Source organism: Diceros bicornis, chromosome 17, assembly GCF_020826845.1.
Source record: "Diceros bicornis minor isolate mBicDic1 chromosome 17, mDicBic1.mat.cur, whole genome shotgun sequence".
In the NCBI taxonomy this organism is placed as follows: Eukaryota; Metazoa; Chordata; class Mammalia; order Perissodactyla; family Rhinocerotidae; genus Diceros; species Diceros bicornis.
Genome location: NC_080756.1, coordinates 18057020 through 18073453, shown reverse-complemented (window position 1 = coordinate 18073453; position 16434 = coordinate 18057020).

Here is a 16434-nt window from a genome sequence, read left to right as displayed (position 1 = left end):
GGGCGGGCGGGGAAGGTATTTATTTATTTATTCGTTCCTGCCAGTGCAAAAAGGGGGCGGGGGCGGGCGCCGGCCGGAGGGGACCCCAGGAGCCCAGAGCAGCGGGAGAGGGTCCTCGCCAGCTCCTGCTGGTGTGCTGGGTACCTGGCTTGTCTCTGCCCAGCCAGCAGTGAACCCAGGCGCCAGACCCCTTTGCTTCTTCCCACACCACCGTGGGAGGGGGAGCAGAGGGGAACTGGGCCAGCTCGGGGTTGGGAGAGGTTCGGGGGCCAAAGATGGGGCGTGCCATCCTACATCTGGGTCAGTAGTGCCTTGTGGGGTGTCCAGGTAAACTCCTCCTCGAGGGGGGGGGATCCTGTCCCACGAAGCCCTCTCCTCAGCTTTATTTGCTCCCCACCCATGGCCTGGAGGAGAAATGGCCTATGGTCAGCGGTTCCCTCACCCTCGACAAACACACACAGTTCCAGTGAACCAGTGGGCCCCTGAGCCGGCCTACGGTGCTGGTCCCCTTCCCTCCCGGCCTTGACCCCTAAGGGCTTGGCCCCTCCCAGGGGCCTGTAACTAAGTCGGATCCTGCCGGGCAGGGGTCCTGGGTTCTCCGCCCCTTGGGGGACAGGAATGGACATGTCTAGGTGGGGTGGGGGCAGCATAGACTGTTCCACCATTTTGCATATTGTTGCTTCTGAACCACAAACTATAAAATTGACGGTTTTTTTGCATCTGTGTCAGCGTGGTGACTGCCTGAAGGGGAGGATTGGGCTCCAGCAAGCTCTGACTCGATCACACACTCTGTCTCCACACACACACACACACACACACACACACACACACACACACACACACACACACACACAGTATTTTACATCTTATTTGCTTGGAGCCTGCAGCCAGGGAAAAGAGTCTGAGGGATTTTAGCTTACATGTATGGGCCTGAACTAGAGGCCTCACACCGTCTTCAGAACTTGGGCCTCTTGTTTGAGTGTACTTTGAGCCTCCTTCCCAAAAACCCACAACAGGTGGCGGCCGAGGCTGGTCTAAAGTCCTTAACTACCCCTGTGTAAATAACTCGGCTTGGCACCCTCTCTTCCTGGGGTCTGGGGCCTCAGACCTTAGCCTTCATCCGCCCCATCACAGATCACTCCATTGCTCTAGAACCCCTCAGTGCTTTCCCAGAACTCCTGGAATAAGATTCTAACTCCTGTGCTGAGACATCTGACCTTCATCTGCCTCAGTTTCTTGTCTCCCTCTCGCTCCCTGCTCTGGCCGCCTTGCTGTGCCCGGTCCACCTCTGATCCCCGCCCCACCTCTGATCCCCGCCCCTCGGGGTCTCTGACTTGGTCTTCCCATAGCTGGCTCCTTCAGTCCTCCGCTCTGCCTCCCAGAGGCCCTCCCACCCAGTCTAGCACAGTCACCCCCTCCGCTGGGACAGAGGCCTGCTTTATTTCCATCACGCATCAGCACCACCTGAAGTTGACCCTTCTGCGCTTTGTCCTCCCCCCGGCCCCTGCCCATTAGGGTGCACACTCCTTGCAGCAGAGCTCAGGAGCCTCTTCTGTCTTACTTGCTGCTTCATTTCTTGCCCAATGTTAGCACACAGTAGAACCTCAATGAAGACTGTACAGGGTGTGCTCAGAGCATCGCCAGGAGGTGGTCACCACCTTCTTTGAGGTGACTCAGGGCAAGCGACCTATCTGGGGTCACACAACAAGGAAGTGGCAGAGCTGGGCCTGGGACTTGAGACTTCTGCGCCAGTGCTCCTCACTGGCAGTAACCGGCAGACAAGGGGCGGCTCTAAGAGGGGTGTAAGTGGCGCTCTCCTGCAGCCAGGCCACCCCCTCCTTCTCCCTCCCACACCCCTGCCCCTGCCCCCTGAGTGCGCTGCTGGCTTCCTCTCGCCCCTGGACCATCCCTTCTCCACACGGCAGTCAGGGCCGTTTTTTCCAAAAGGAAATCAGATCACAACCTTCCTCTGTTTAAAACCCATTACGGCTTCCCCTGGAATAAAAGAATAAAATCCAAACTCTTGACCATAGCCTATCCATAACATGTTGTCCCTCTGGGTAGACAAATTACAAAAAGGCATCTCTTCCTCTGGATTGACAGCAGCCACACAGGCCCAACAATTTGGCAACTGGGAGCCTTTGTGCAGTGCACAACCTCTGCAACTACGTCGGGATGCCCTGCCTGAGGCCCCCCAGGATCTTGTCCTGGCCTGTCTCTTCAAGCTTAAATTGTTTCTCCTTCCATGTCACTTACTAGTCATAGTTAAGCCACACTATTCTTTCTATCTATTCCGCAAATATGCCAAGCTCCTCCCGCCTCTGATCATTGCCTATGCTGTTCTTTCTGCCTGCAGCAGTCTTCTTTGCAAGACTGATTCCTCCAACCTCAGGTCTCAGCTTAAACATCACCTCTTCCGAAGAGGTTTCCTGGATCTGATTAGAAGTAGTTCCCTGTCCCTATTATTCTTTATCTTTGTTTGTTTGTTTGGTGAGGAAGATTAGCCCTGAGCTAACATCTGTTGCCAATCCTCCTCTTTTTGCTGAGGAAGATTGGCCCTATCTAACATCCGTGCCCATCTTCCTCTGTTTTGTATATGGAATGCTGCCACAGCATGGCTTGATGAGCGGTGAGCATGTCTGCACCCGGGATCTGAACCTGTGGACCCCAGGCTGCCGAAGCGGAGAGCCAAACTTAACCACTACACCACCGGGCCTGCCCCTTATTCTTTATCTTGAGCCTTCTATTTTTCTTTCTTTATAGCACTTACTCCCAATTGGTAATTATGCTGACTTCTTTTGAATCTCTTTGCCTTCCTAAGGCAGGAAACTCAGCCTTGTTACATTGTATCTCCAGGACCTAACACAGCCAGGCACACAGCAGGTGCTCAATAAACAGGAATGCCTGGGGGGGCAGGGGGAACCTGGACGGGATGGCTACCTCGGCACCTCTCAGCCCTGGGGCGGGGAGAGGAGGCCCCTCCCCTGCTCCATCTGTCCCTGGCATCTGTGGACCCCTCTCGTGAAATCCCTTTGGGGCTGGGTGTCGGCTCCAGCCAGGGCGCCTGCACCTGGCCACCCTGCCCTCCCTGGTCCTGGGGAAGGAGGACATTTGCTTAAGAAAATGGAGCTTCCCCAAGCTCCCTGTTTGAACAGCTGCTGTGCAGTGATGACAAAGAGCAGCTCCCAGGGGCTCAGGTCTAGGGGAGGAGCCCCCTCGAACCTTTATTCTCAGAGCCCAGGGCTCCCAGGAGACCCACTGCCTGGGCACAGCACCTTACGGGGGCAGGGGGGCTGCAAGGGCCTGCCTGGCTTTCTCCTCCCAGAATAGATTCCCAGCCCCTCTCCTCCAGCCTGTTCCTCCCCTCCCTCCATGCAGCTAATCTTGGGGTGATGTCAGTAGCCTTCACCCGAAGGGGGCTCCTGGCTGGCCGTGTGCACCCAGAGCAGGGTGAGGGGGTGCCCAGGGCGGGGCTGGGTCCCACCTCTCAGCTGGTGGGATGACGGCACCAGCACAGCAGCCTCCTGCCGTGTAGGTGGGTGACAGGGAGTGACTAATGTGCGAGCTGCGATGCTAAAAATTAACCCAGGGATCGTGTTTGGTGGAGGGGTGGGGGTGGATGGGAGAGGAGCAGGGACTCGGAATACTGTGTGGTCGGTATTCCCCTGCCCTGCCTCCCCTCCTTCACCTCCCACCAGCCTTCTGGTCCCCGCAAAGCTTCAGGGGACTCTGTGGGGGCCCTTTCCCCACTCAGGCCAGAAGGGGCCCCCAATAATTCCAGGGAGGAGGACAGTGGACTCCACTCCACTCATGCACAGTAGAGTGAGGACACAGCCCTGCAGTTCTGGTCTGAGGTCCCCACAGAGCTCACATCGGCCCGTCCCCCCACCCCGCCCCGTCTCCTCGGCACGGTGGCTGCACGCCCGAGTCCCTGGCTCTTCCCTCTCTGTCTGGGCCAGTGGTCTGCCCAGGGGCGGTGGGAGAAGAGGAAGCAGCCGGGGCACAGAGACAAGGGCAGGTTCCCGTCAGCAGGCCGGAGTTGGGGGACAGTGGAGGTGGCAGCTGCACTTGAAGGACAGGGGACTGTCCCCCAGGGCACCTCCCATGGGCTAGCACTGTGCTAAGCACTTCCACATCCATCACCTCACTCAGGCCTCCCAGCAAGTCTGAGAGCCACGGATCTCTGTCTCCATCTTACAGATGAAGGAACGGAGAATTAGAGAGGGGAAGGTGGCATGGCTGGTCCCTGGCAGAGCCAGCATTCAGTTTGTCTCTAGACCCTAGACTGGGGAGAGGGAAGGCTTCCTGGAGGAAGGAGTGTGAGGACAGGGTCCAGATGGTAAGGAACCATTTAACGGAGTTGAACCTCTCAAAGTTGTGCAATTCACTTGCGGGGAGGGAAGGTGGGAGCATGGAGGGGATATGAAAGGTGGGACCTGAGGCAACAGGATCTGAGATGCGCCAGATAGCAAAAGGATGAGGAGATCAGGTCCAGAGGGATCAAGGTTCCATGGATGTGGGTACTGTCCTGGAGTGAGGAGAGAACATTCCCATCAAAGTAAGGGGGGCACTCTTGGGACTGTGTTCTGGGGGCTAAAAAAGGGGCTTGGGCTTGGAGGAGAGCTTTGTTGACACATCATAAGAAAACCTGTTAGAAAGAGTGAACCCATAAACACTCCCGTTTTGCCTGGAGACAAAACCAGAGAACCTGAGCTGCATGACAGCAGAAGAGGTGAGACAATAGAAGGTACTTTCTGCTCATTAATCAGTCACTCATGAAGTTGGGGAAATGAGAGAGGCTCCAGGACTGTCCAAGAGTCAGGCGGTCGAGTTGGGAGGCTGCCTGGTCCTGCACTGATGGCTGGACGGGATGACCTAAAGGAGGAGTGATAGGCCGAGAGAAGCGAGGGAGAGAAAGGAACACCGGGGCTATGGAGAGGGCAGGGGACCAAGGAGGGCTCCTCAACAGAATAAAACAGCCGAGAGATGAGATAGACACTGGAGAGCAGAGCAGGCGCGCCTGTCCCCTGGTGGTGACCTCGGGACACTGCACCTCTCTCAGCCCTGACCTTACCGGCTGGAGACCGCGCAGAGGTAGGGTCCCGCCATCAGCCAAGGAGCAGTGAAGGCAGCTCTGCCTCTTCAGATCCCACCCCTCCAGCACCTCCTCAGCCCTGCCCCCCACTCTCACTCAGTGGATCCTCCTCTGAACCCCACAACCCATCCGGCGCTCTCTGACGCCCCTGCCGTGCCTGGCACTGAGTGGGCGGGCGTTCAAACAGCCTTGATTGAAGGTGGGTGTGTCTGAAGGAATGAACGAGTTCAGAACTTAGAAGTTATCAAACTTAACTGATTACTACCAACATTACCTTCTCTGCGTGGAACCCCACGTGGTCTGAAGTGGTCCTGGATGGGATGGAGGGGAGCCGGGAGGAAGCACACTTGCTAAACCGCAGGACACCAGAATTGCCCTAAGGGACACCTCTGGAACCTCAGGGAAGGTTCTGCGCCTGGAGTTTAGCCTTCCAGTAGAGACACACAAATCTACACAAAAAGTATGCAAATACGGCCCCTCTGGGACTCTTTCCCCACCGCTTCCCTACAGAATCACTCAACAGCCCCCCTCCCAGCTGGCTGGGTCCATTTAGCAACCCCTCTCCCCCCCACCAGAGTGACAGGCCACCCAGCTCCCACTTTCAGCTCTCTCCAAATCTCACTGATTGAAGGCTGGCTCAAACCCCACCCTGTCTGAAGAATGTGAATGCAAGACCAGTGGTTACCAACCACAGCAACAAATCACCTGGGGGGCATTTAACAGCAGACAGGACCCTACCCCTTCCCTTACAATTCTGATTCACGAGTTCTGAGGGGGCGCTGGGACATTGGTATTTTTAAAAACACCCCAGACGCTCAATAAAGATTTATTGATGGGTGTTGAATGAAGATGATTCTAGAGACCTCTGGGCTCCCTCCCAACTAAACCTTGGAGCTCCAAGTACTGACAGACCTCAGGCCCCCCTGAGGTCGCGTCCTCTGCATCTCCCCCACAGAGTGGGAGCTCTTGGAGGACAGGGAGATCACATCGGACACATCTGTGTCCCTACCGTGGTTGGTGTGCGGGGTTGGGAACACAACACAGGTATCCAGGACCTGCTGGCTGACCGGGCGTAACCAATGCCAAGGGGTGAGGGGAGGGGCGGGGAGGCTGGGGCCGAGCAGGGGTTCATGTCTAGACCAGTAGTTGGGAGTCAGCAGCGAGAGGTGAGACTGGTGGTGGTGCTGGGGGAGCAGCCTCACGAGCTGCCGAGGGGCTGCAAGATTGACCTTCAAGTTCTGGGCTTCGGTGAAGGGGGGTGAGGGTGGGAGTGCCAGTCCCGTGCACGAACTGGAGTCAGCCGGGCACCCTCCCTCCCCTCCCCGAGGCTGAGGGCTGAACTGCAGAGGCAGGTTCCAGTCTGGGGGTGCAGCCGCCATTAGCTGGAGTGGGGGTGGAGTTGGGACTCTGGGTTGTGTTTGGCTGGGAGCCGGGAGGGAAGCAGGTGGCAAAGCCTGAGTGAGTAACCGCCTTCCCGGCGCAGCACATCCCACCGCCTCAGGAAGGCCCACAGACGATCTGCGCCGCCTCCCCCGCCCCCGCCGGGCCCTCCTCCCCGCACACGCCCACCCCCGCCCCGCACCTCCAGCTCGCTCCGCCCCGCTCTCCCGGCTCTAGACCCGCCCTGGCACACTTGCCCCCATCACAGACACCCACACCTCCTCCGGGGCAACCTCTCCTGCGGGTCCTCCCTTCTTCCCTCGCCCCACTCCATCCGCCGCCCCTCCAGCCCCACGCTCTGCGGAGCCTGCAAAATCGGAGGAAGAGGGACCTCCCAGCATCCTGGTCCCGGGAGGGGCTGGTCCCGGCGGGGGGGCGTGGCCAGGGCAGGCTCGCGGGGCTTTAGGGCGGCGTCGCCCTCTGCTGGGCAGACTTGGGAACTGCCTGAAGTCCTCGTCGTCGCGTCCCTGCCCTGCCCCGTTGGCCGCCTGGTGTCAGACCTTCCTTGACCTCTCAGCCATCGCTCTTCTTTCCTTGACCTGATCCCTGAAGGGTCTCGGATAGGTAGACGTCGGTCCTGGTCCCAGCTATGGTAAAGGCTCTCAGTGGCAGACTCGCGGCCTCCCTGAGGCTCGGTTCCTTCCCTGTGAAACAGCAGTCGTGAAGACCAAACGCAGGACGTGAAAGACGACACTTTGTAATCCTGAAGGGAGCGTCTGGGCGTGAGATGTGGTTGTTAATGCTAAGGGCGTTTCTCTCTGCTTTCTGGGGGGTTGGGGGGGGTCGTCTTTTTCCCTGTCCTGGCCCACAGTGGAAGGAGAGGCATAATTCATCCCTAGAGAGCATCACATTTTCATGTATTGCCTTTCAGTCTTCTTTTCTACATATATAAACATATATATGTATTTTATTTTATTATTATTATTTTTTGCTTGAGGAAGAGTCGCCCTGAGCTAACATCTGTGCCAGTCTTCCTCTATTTTGTATGCAGGTCGATGCCATAGCATGGCTGACGAGTGGTGTAGGTCCGTGCCCAGAATCCGAACCCGAGAACCGGAGCCATGGAAGCAGAGTGCGCTGGACTTAACCAGCAGGCCACAGGGCCAGCCCCCATATATATGCATTTTAATACAAATGTCACCCATACTCTACATACTGTTTTATGTCCTGCCTTTTTTTTTTCCTCCAAATGCACAAGTCATGGTTAAAAGCCTGAATTCTGGAGTCAGACAAACCTGATTCAAGTCCTTGTTCTGTGACTTGATATTTCTGTCTTTGGGCAAACCACATAATCTCCGCCATTCTCAGCCTCAGTTTCCTTATCTGCAAGATGGTGATGATGCCAGGAATACCCACTTCCCAGGCTGTGGTAGAGCCCAGGGCACAGCCAGCTCCATGCAGGTTAGTGATGTTACTGTGCTTGTGTTTTGAGCAGGACTCTCCTCCAGCTTCGTGATTCTTGGCGCATGCAAGTCTCCCTTCTCCGCGTGTTCTCCCTTCTACATCTGCCATAATGGTGAGAAAGGGAGAGAGCTCCCTCTCTGAGCTTGCCCCTCCCCAGCACTGCTCTTAGCCATGTGGGTCTCATTATTCCTCCAGTGCACCCAGAATTTCCCCTTCTCAGCGCCCTTCAACTCATCCTCGGCGTCTCTGGCCTTTTCCCCAGATAAGGGCCCTTTCTCTCACTTCACTGGGGTGTCTGCTACCTTGTGGCCTCCTCAGAGAAGCCCCTGTGACTGCCCATTTGTAATTAGCAGCTTCAGTCATCCTCTAGCCGCTTACCTGCTCTATTTTTCTTCATAGCTCTTCTCAATACGTGACATTATGTTGCGTATGTTTTTCTCTGTGTGCCCACCACCCAGTGTATCTCCTTGGAAGTTAGGGACTTTCTGAGTTTTCTTCCCATCTCTGTGGTTCCTAGAAGACTGCCTGGTACATTGTAGGCCCAGGATAGATCTTGGTGTGAATATGAATAAATCCACAGCTCACCTTTCTCCCTTCAAAGAGGCAGCAGCCCAGTAGAGGCCACTTCTTTCCACTAGAGGGCACCACCACACAGCATTTTGGGGTCTCCTGGGGCTGGTGCTGGAACGGGAGATATTTATAAAGCCCACAGGCTCTCTCCTCCCCACTCTGTGGGCGCTCAGTCAGGCTGGGGCCGGAAGCAGGAGGGCCCCCCGTGCTAATCTGCCCTGGCAGCCCAGAGCTGGCACGCCCTGGCCGCATCCTCCGGCGTGCTCTGGTGCCCGAGGTCGGAATACCCTGCCTGCTGTCCTGGACACACCCCTTAGCAGCTGATGTTTTTGGAGAGATCACAGGGCTCTGCAAAATGAGGGCAGTGACATGGGCCGCGCTGCTCGCTCCCTGGTTTGCTGGGAGGCCCAGACAGGAGTGGGTGTGAAATGTTCCGAGAATGTAAATACCAGAGCAATATAATTTATACACGCCTTTAGTGGTTGTGGCAGTGGATTAGCCACGAAAGAGGAGAGCTTAGAGGGCACTTAAAGGGAATTGCAAGGCGGACTGAAGGTGGGTTTATGAAGGGGATTAAAATAGTGAAGGAGAAAGAAGTTAAAAATAACAACTACCTTTCACCAAGAGCTTATTAGGAGCCAAGGCTGGGGAAAATGATCTGCAAACTTTGTCTAATTATAGCTGACACTTAGATGGTGCTGCCTGTGCCAGGCACTGTTCAAGGGCTTTATGCAGAGAAAGTCATTAGATCCTCACAATTTAGGGAGCCGGGGAATATCACTGTCTCTGTTCTACACTTGAGGAAACTGAGGCACAGAGAGCTTGAATAACTTGCCTGAGGCCACAAAGATAGGGCTGCAGTTCCAGCCTGAGCAATCCCCCTCCCGGAATGTGCTCCTAAGTCCTCACAGTCACAACCACACTGAAAAGGAGATATTATGGTTCCATTTCTCAGATGGGAAACTGAGGCTCAGCAAGCTTACCAAGCCTGCCCAAAGCAAGGATGTTAATAAGTGTATTTGAACCCTGCTTAGCCACCACGTGATGCCTTCCAGTCCCCACCAGAGTCAGGAAAGGGGCTGCGAGATGGGTACAGGGTTTTGTCAGAGGGGCTGGCAGCCAACACACCTGCCTCTTTCTCTGAGGTCAGGGGAGGCTGTGCAGGGCTGAGCGGGTGAAAGAGAGGCTGCTTGGTGGCCTCAGTTAGGAGGGAGGAAGTGAAAAGGGTGCTGGTAGACACCAGGCTGTACTCAGGGATTGCACCCAGGCCTGTGAGCAACCCCACGCACACCTCTCCACAGGCAGAACAGGGGCTCTGAGGGGCTGGCCTGACAGTGGGAAGTGGGAGCAGCCCTATCCCTTGTCACAAGTGCCCCCAGCCCAGGCCCTGGCTTCCAGCCTGTTACATAAGCTGCCCCATACCTAGGGACTGGAAATAGCCATGGCTGTACCGGGCAGGGCTGGGGGCATGATGAATGGTCCCCAAGAGCATCAGCTGACTGCTCCTGAAGTGACCAGAGGACCCGCTGGCAGCTCAGGTTACCCAGCCCTCCCTGGGCGGAGGCCCTGCCTGGCCTGCAGAGGATAGTTCCAAAGTGACTCCGCGTCTGGACATTTATGGTGCGAGTGTCTGAGGGATCGACCCACTCACAAGCCTGGGTGGCTGGGGTGGCTCACAGCCTCACCACACCCACTGCAGCCTCCCTGGATGCTGGGAGCCAGAGCCTTGCCAGAGAAAGTGCTGTGGGATCTCTGCAGCCAGCAACAGGGAGCGCTGGGAGCTGGGCTCCAAGAGCAGCAGGAGAAATGAGGGCTGGGAGGTGCAGGGGGCGGGGTTGAGGCTGCAGGCTCCATTATTCCAGGGCTGCACTCCACTCCCATCCCCATGTCTCCCACGCCATAGCCCACTCTATCACTGCCCTCATGGGCCCTGGATCCAAGGAGGTGCCCGCACACTCCGATGCCCACTGGAGAGGGCAGAGCTGCTCTTCTTGGTGCTCAGGTGTGGGGGCAGGACTCCTCTCCAAACTCCTACAGCAGCCCTCCCTGGAAGGCCCCGCCCATGCCTCTGCCACCTTCTCTGTGTGCCTGTGGGCCCTGGACTTCTGAGCCCATAGAGCAGGCACAGGGGAGACAGGCCCCAAAGGTAGGCCAGAGAGCTAAGGGGTACCCACCCCACTGCCAGGTAAACCTGTATGGGGAGGGGCTTGGTCTCCTGTGCCCTCCTGCCGGCCTTCATGTCTCCCCCCCGCCCCCCGGGGAGTTGTCACCGGTAACCAGAGCTGGCTTTGCTGGTGAGAGGAGAGCTGGAGGAGCGGCATCGCTAGGCAACTGAGACGGCACACAAGATCCAGCTAATCCGGGCTGCCCCGGCAGGCCAGCTCCTCACAGCCTCCAGCTGTAGGCGGACCCCCAGAGACAGATGCTTACAACATCTACCTCGTTCCACTCCAGCAAACTCTAAGTTCTAGGCAAGTTCTAGCAAACCCAAAGGTCTGGGCAAAGAGGACCCTTTTTTTCCCCACCCTCCCTGTCCCTATATCCTTTCACAGCACAGGGAAAAATCTGCAGACCTCTCTGGGGGTCTCAGCTGTTGCAAGCCATGAAATTCAGAGCAAATCACTGCGTCTCTCTGAATCTCAGACTCCCATCTGGGAAGCAGTGATTATTGGTTCAACACAGAGACTCTGAGGCCACGCCAACCTGGATACAAATCCGCTCTGCTATTTCTCAGCTGTGTGACATCCGTTCCCTCAATACTAAATAGTACCCACCTTAGAGGGCTGTGGAAAGAAGGAAGGAGAGACAGAGTAAGGGATGTGCTTAGCCTAGAGCCTGGCACACCGCCTGCACAATTTGGCCCAGGACTCCTCTCTAGCCTTAGGTCCCCACACTCTCCCTTAGTCCCTGGGCTCTTGTCACTCGCCTTATTCTGCTGCTCGAAGGAACCAAGCTCTTTCCCACCTCTGGGCTTCCCCACATACTGTTTCCTCTCCCACACTCGGCCCTTCCCCTCACTGTCCACCTGACAAATACTCCTCAGTTTAAAAGCTACTTCCTTGGAGAAGCATTACCTTATCCACTCCCTTCTAATTTACAGCTCCCCATTGAATATCTCATTGGCATCCTGCATTTCGTTTTCTCTTTATGGCACTTATTTGCAAGATGCTTTAACATTAGTCTCCCCTACCAGCCTGTAAGGATGGGTGGGGACAAGGGCTGTATCTGTTTTGTTCTTTGCTGTGTCCCCAGCAAGAGGGTTGGCCTAGGTGTTTTCCAAAGTACATTCCAGTTTTCTGTGTCTCTTTATTTCCTATTTCTTCCTTCCCCTCGTTTCCAAGTTGACCTAAATTTTTGCACCATTTCTTAGGTTCACTCAATCTCCAAGAATTGAGATCTCACTGGAAAGACAGCTCAAGAATTAAGGGCGCTGACCCTTAATTACACTCCATCCCTCCTCAGGACGGGCTGGACCAGATTTGGCACGTCCCAAAACAGCCCCCTACGGACCAAGGGACCCCTCTTCTTCCTCATCCCGGGCGCCCGCATCCTCGCAAGGACGTCTATTTGCATCCACTAGACCCGAAGGAAGCCGACAAAAGCTCCAGGGCTGATTTGCATGCTCTCGTGCTATTGGCTGGAAGGGCGGCCCGGTAGCCAATGGTTTGCAGCGGTGTTTACCCCGCGGCGGCTCCGCGCCGCCGGGTGAGGTAATGGAATCCTGGCTGGACCCCCTGGACCCGGCGCGGGCTCCCTCCCGTCCGTCTCGTGACGTAGCGGCTTCCCCCGGCCCCACCCGGCCCAGCCCGGCCCGGCGCGGCCGCCCCCGGGAGCGCGGCGTGGGGCACGGCCGAGGCCCGGGCGCTGCCGCGGGGCCTGGCCCTGTTCTTTCCGGCCCGGCGTTCCGGTCCCGGCCCTTCGGGGAGGGCCCGCCGGGCCAGATCCCATCTCCGGCGACGTGGAGAGAAATCTGGAAGCAGACACCAGAGGATTACCAAACTCTGCTCCTCTGGGAGTGCATTACCGGCCTCTCACTTCGTAAATCACGCAGTTCTGCATTTGTTTACAACGAGCCTGTTTGATTTTGTAATTTAAAAAATAAGTTACAGAGGATTTCTGTTTGTTTTTAATACAGAGCCTGGTTTGGATTTAGGGGAAATCTTGGCGTTCACTCCAGCTCTGTCACTTCCAGCCTGGTGACCTGGCCACTTTTTCGTGCCGGCCCTGACGGCGTCCCGTGGCAACCGGGGAAGAGCAAATGTGGAGGCACTTCGAAAAAGCACCCAGCCGAGCACCCAGCCGGGCCTCCTCATCCTTGTGTAGTGCAGAGCATGCAACCCCATGCAGGCGGTGTCCCTAGGCCCTGTCTTTGTGCCCCCATTTTTTTTTTTTTTTTTACCCTTTGATTGCTCCTAAATCTGGGGAGCGGTGGGGGACCCCAGCCAGGTATTTCTCCATCCTCAAGATGAGGAAAGGAACCGTGAAGGGAATCCCCTCCACAGCCCCTCTTCTCACTGAGGGCCAGGCCTGGGCAAGGGAGCCCCTTTTGGGCCCAAATGGGCCGGGAAACGGCCTTGCCATTCTTTTAACCCTGGCCCCAGTGGGCCAGGGTGGAGGTAAGGGAAAGGTGTCTCCCTGACTGGGGGTAGTTGGATCAAGGGTTTCTGCTATTGTCAGATGGAGGGCCTTATGGGGAAGACCACTAGGGGTCTGGCTGATTGTCCTGGGTCCTGGGGCTTTCCACCCCCAGAATCTCAACCCTGCTCCCACCCCATACCTATGAGCTTTGGGGTCATTCTTTCTCCTCCATGCGAGGCCCTCCCTTCTCTCTGCCTGGCCTGGTCCTATCTCTCCCTTCACACTGTGCCCCATGTTCTCTTCTTCCAGAGAGGCCTCTCAGATTATCCCTCTAGATTCCACCCCAATACCAGCTCGAGGCCTCTTGGAGGCTGCCTCTTGGACCTCCTTCTGGCAATGTTTTCATAGCTATTCTTGTGTCCTGTCCCCCATCAGACTAGGAACCAGCTTTCTGTGGCAAGGTCTTGTTCTTCTACCTGAGGAATTTCCTAGGATGTGGGACAGCACTGGCCATACTGTCTGTTTCCTCCTCTAGTCCTAGCTCCTCAGCCATGCAAGCAGTTGACCTTCTACTTTTTTCTCCTCTGTTTTCCCATCTGCAATAGGGGCTGTGGCGTAGTTCCTGGAATTTGCGTAGAAAGAGGAGGGGCTAGGCGTGAGGGACAAGACGGTGGGTAGAAACGAGAGCCATGGTCTGGGAGTCAGAAGACCTGGGCTGTGGTCCTGGTTTGGCCACTGACTAGCTGAGTGGTCTGGGTCAAGGAGACAACAAGGGGGCTGAAATTTACTGCACATCCGTAATGACACTAAGAGGTGACATTGCCCTGTGCAGCTCCTCAAGCCCCCAAATAAACACCCTAGCCAGGCAAAGTTGGGTGAGTGCTGTGCATGTACAGCTTCAAGACAAGGTCCCCACCCCTCCTTCCCCCAAGTCCTCCTGCATGGAAATGGCAGGTCTGCTACTCCGTGCCAGACTCCTTGCTGCATTCTTTGTATCTGCTATCAAGATGCACTCTTCAAGATTGGATTGGTGGTTACCAGGGGAGGGAGGAGGGCGAAAGGGATAATTTGGCACATGTGTGTGGTGATGGGTTGTAATTAGTATTTGGGTGGTGAACATGATGTAATCTATGCAGAAATAGAAGTATAATGATGTACACCTGAAATTTATACAATGTTATAAACCAATGTTACTGCAATAAACAAATAAACAAAAAAACCCAAAAAAACAAAACAAAACAAAAAAAAGATGCACTCTTCAGGGCCGGCTTGGTGGTGCAGCGGTTAAGAGTGCGCGCTCCGCTTTGGCGGCCCAGGCGCTTCGGGGTTCAGATCCCGGGTGCTCACAGACACACCGCTTGTCAAGCCATGCTGTGGTGGCGTCCCATATAAAGTAGAGGAAGATGGCCAAGGATGTCAGCCCAGGGCCAGTCTTCCTCTGCAAAAAGAGGAGGATTGGCATTAGATGTTAGCTCAGGGCTGGTCTTCCTCACCAAAAAAAAAGATGCACTCTTCATGACGACTCTGTGAGATGGGTATGTTATCATCCTTGTGTTTCGAATGAAGAAACTGAAGCCCAGAGAAGGTAACTTCCCTGAAGTCACACAGTTGGTAATAGCTGGAACCAGTGTCAATCCAGACCTCTTGAGCCTATCTGTGCTCCTTCTGCCACCTCACACTGCTGTCACGAGCCACACAGGTGTATGTGGTTTAGCATTACATATTTTAATATAGGTTTTACTTGGTTATAAAACAGGAGAGTGTATAAGAAAGCAAGTTGTGCTTAAGTATTTATAGAAAGGAGAGACCTTTGCGGGCTGGAAGACTTCATGGAAAAACTGGTAACTGAGCCTTTTTTTTTATCCTTCCTGTCCAAATAAATGTATTTCTCCTACACAGGCAAATATTTTAAAAATGTATTTCAAAAGTTAGATTTCTGGAAAAAGAAAAAGAGGGGGTAGTGGCTTTTTTAAAGAGCCCATTTGGAAGGAACTCTTGGGGTAGGAAGGAGAAGGGGGTTGGGGGAGGAAGAAGCCAGTCTCATGGCTACCCTCCCTTGCCATTTTTGAAGCCTCAGTTTCTTGGTCTCTTTATTGGCCTAATACTGGAATCTGGGAGAGAAATGTCAAAGTTCTGAGAAGTTGATTTTGAGACAAACCAGAGATTCTTGGGATCATTATAAAGAAGGAGAGAAAGGGGCTTCTGAGTTGCACTAGAAGTTTAGGACAGGTCCAGAAAAGGATTTCTGGGGGCGGGCAGGGGGGTGGGGAGAGGAATGTGGCCCCTGGAATGAGGGCTGAGTAGGGGTGTGGGGCCTCTTTGGGAGAGCTTTGAATGCAGAAGAGATTCTTTGCTGCGTGGGGCCAGGGCCCGTGGGGCCTGGCCTGGGTGCGGGGGATCAGACAGCATGCTCGTCATTTAAGGCGGCTCCAGAAAGGAGCAGGGGCGGATGGCTGGTGCAGCAGAGCACAGGCCTGGGTCCTGCTTAATGGGTATTCCTCAATGGCCTGGCCCGGCACACAATACAGGAGCAGACACTGTCACCCCAGCCCCATTCAGCCAGATCCTGGATCCCAGCCCCACTGCTTCAGCCTTGGCCTGGCTTCCCTGAACTAGCCACTCCTAAGTAGGGCGGCTGTAGGGGGAAAGGACTTGCTCAGGACAAGATAGTGCTCCCTTTTCCAATGAGTGTTCCAGTCAGGTGGGAGACAGAAACCTTCCAAGCACTCCTACCCCGGGAAGGTTTTTCCTGGGGAGGCCTGTGCTTGGAGACTGTGATCAGAAGAGTGTGGGCCACTCATGGGTTCATGGCCACTGTGGTGAGCAGCTGTGGATGGGGAGGTCAGACTCCTAGAGGAGAGCAAGGAGGAGAAAGTAACTAGGAGTGCCTGCTGTGTACACGGCACCTCCACAGCTGTTCAGTCCTCTCGATAACCAGAAAAGGTGGATCAGATTATCATCCTCATTTTATAGGTAAGGACACTGAGCCTCAGAGAGGTGAAGTGACTTGCCCTAGGTCACACAGTAGTATGGGAGCAGCCAGATCAGTGAATCCACCACTGGGGCCTTGCCCCTGTCTGCACACCTGCCTCCAGGAGTGCTTCTCTGCAGGAGAAATTTCACCCTCCCAAGAAGTCCTCTTGTTCTGTCTGAGCTGCCTTCTTGTGTGGAAGCTGGGCACCCTGCTAGCTGGGTTCCTTGCCTTTGGGGTGGCATGCAGGCCAAGCGATGCTGGTGGGGGTGCCCAAGAGGGCCAGAGCCCTGTCCCTCAAGCCACCCTAATTGTTTTGTGACTTTGGGCCGCTGCCGCGCCTCTCTGGGCCTCATTTTTTCCATCTCTCCCTCTG